The 2,709-nt window shown below is 41.3% G+C and overlaps 1 pseudogene across 1 annotated transcript; it reads left to right on the top strand.

Annotated features, from left to right (window-relative positions):
* Positions 1-1,755: 1,755 nt before the first annotated feature.
* LOC308551512 (large ribosomal subunit protein eL29 pseudogene) lies at positions 1,756-2,273 on the top strand (annotated as a pseudogene). Its single transcript has one exon. The product of its transcript is annotated as a large ribosomal subunit protein eL29 pseudogene (transcript).
* Positions 2,274-2,709: the final 436 nt, after the last annotated feature.

Genomic DNA, 2,709 nt, shown 5'->3' with positions numbered 1-2,709 from the left:
ATGGATTGGTAGAATTAATATCGTTAAAATGTCCATACTACCCAAAGCAATCTATAGACTGAATGCAATCCCTATTAAAATACCAAAAGCATATTTCACAGATCTAGAACAAATATTCCAAAAATTTATATTGAACTAAAAAAGACCCAGAATAGCTGGGGCAATCTTGAGAAAGAAGAACAAAGTTGGAGGGATCACAGTACCAGATATCAAGTTATACTACAAAGCCACTGTAATCCAAACAGCCTGGTACTGGCACAAGAACAGGCATAGAGATCAATGGAACAGAACAGATAACCCAGAAATTGACCCAAGCCATTATGCTCAATTAACATTTGACAAAGGAAGCAAGAACATACACTGGAGTAAATGGTGTTGGAAAAATTGGACAAGTACATGCAAAGAAATGAAACTAGACCACCAACTTACACAATATACAAGAATAAATTCAAAATGGATAAAAGACTTAAATGTAAGTCATTAAATCATAAAAATCCTAGAAGAAAACATAAGCAGCAAAATCTCAGACATCTCTCATAGCAATATGTTTGCCAATACATTTCCTAGAGCAAGGGAAACAGGAGAAAATAAACAAAGGGACCTACAGTAAAATAAAAAGCTTCTGCACAGCAAAAGAAACCATCAACAAAATGAAAAGGGAGCCCACTGTATGGGAGAACATATTTGCCAATGATACACCTGATAAAGGGTTAATTTCCAAAAATATATAAAGAACTCATACAACTTAAAAGAAGACAAACAATCCAATTAAAAAATGGGCAAAGGACCTAAATAGACACTTCTCCAAAGTGGACATACAGATGGCCAAGAGACATATGAAAAAAATGCTCAAAATTACTAATCATCAGAGAGATGCAAATTAAAATGACAATGAGGTATCACCTCACACCTGTCAGAATGGCCACCATTGACAAATCAACAAAGGACAAGTGCTGGCCAGGATGTGGAAAAAAGGGAACCCTAGTGCACTGCTGGTGGGAATGCAGACTGGTGCAGCCACTGTGGAAAACAGTATGGAGTTTCCTCAAAGAATTAAAAATGGAACTGCCATATAACTCAGTGGTCCCACTTCTAGGAATATATCCTAAGAATTCTGAAACACCAATCAGAAAGAATGTATGCACCCCTATGCTCATAGCAGTGCTATTTACGATAGCTAAGATGTGGAAATAGCCCAAGTGCCCACCAGTAGATGAGTGGATGAAAGGAAGCTGTGAAAAGGAAGGATCTCTTACCCTTTGAGACAGCATGGAAGGACCTGGAGATTATCATGCTAAGCAAAATAAGCCAATCATAAAAAGACAATTATCACATGATCTCACTCTTATGTGGAATCTAATGAACGAAATAGCCTGATGAACACAATATATCCAGAGACACAGAAGCATGGGACAGACTGAGGAATCTCAGAGGGAAGGCAGGGGTGGGGGAGTGGTAGGGGAGAGATTAATCAAAGAATCTATATGCATATATGCATAACCCATGGACATAGACAATAGTGTGGTGAAGGCCTGGGGGTGGTGGTTGGAGGGGGTCAATGGGGGAAAAAGGGGACATCTGTAATACTTTCAACAATGAAGATAAATTAAAAAAAAAAAAAGAGCTTTGGCTCTGGGTTTGGATACCAGTTCTTCTACTTGTCACCAGGGTCACGTTATGACGTTTGTGGTCCTTAGGTGCTTTTACATTGTTGGCCCCTTCTCCATTAAAAAAAACCTACAGGCTTCAGGAGCCGTGGGCTTGGGCGCAGAGATGGCCAAGTCCAAGAACCACACCATGCACAACCAGTCCCGAAAATGGCACAGAAATGGCATCATAAAACCCCGATCACAAAGATACGAATCTCTTAAGGGGGTGGACCACAAGTTCCTAAGGAACATGCACTTTGCCAAGAAGCACAATAAGAAGGGCCTGAAGAAGATGCAGGCCAACAATGTCAAGGCCATGAGTGCACGCACCGAGGCTATCAAGGCCTCGTAAAGCTCAAGGAGGTCAAGTTCAGGATTCCAAAGGGTGGCAGCCACAAGCTCAGTCAACTTGCCTACATCACTCAACTCAAGCTTGGGAAACGTGCTCTTGCCCACATCACCAAGGGTCTCAGGCTGTGCCGGCCAAAGGCCAAGGTCAAGCTTCCAACCCAGCCCCAGGCTGCGGGTGCAGGTGCAGCCCCAGCTTTGGTTCAGGCTCCAGCTCCCAAAAGTGCCCAGGCTCCAGCTCCCAAAGGTGCCCAGGCCCCCACAAAGGCTCCATAGTAGAGACCTCTGTCTGCGGATGTGAGGACAGAAGGATTGGTGCAACCCCCGGGCTGCTGTCTGCATGGAACTGGTGTCCTCCTGTGCTATATGTACAAATAAACCTGAGAAAACAAAACAAAACAAAACAAAACAAAACAAAACAAAACAAAAAACCTACAAAGAATAGGCTCTACAATTATGTTGGTATAAAGGCAAATATATTAATATTATATATTATAACCTTTCCTTCGACCTAAATGTTCATGTTCTCTTCTGATTAAAAAAAAAAAAGACAATAAAATCTTTTTAAAGGCTCCTAAAAGTATCATGGGCACTAAGCACTGCACCGACTGTGCCTAATGGATAAATCAGCCCTATTCATTACCTTTATAACCTTGAAATACATACGTAAACTCTCAGAGACTCAGCTTCTTCATCCATAAAATGGGAATAA

The sequence above is a fragment of the Miniopterus schreibersii genome (genome assembly GCF_964146895.1).
Source record: "Miniopterus schreibersii genome assembly, chromosome: X".
NCBI lineage: Eukaryota > Metazoa > Chordata > Mammalia > Chiroptera > Miniopteridae > Miniopterus > Miniopterus schreibersii.
The sequence above is the reverse complement of the archived record's forward strand: the minus strand, read 5'-3'. Positions and strand labels throughout refer to the sequence as shown.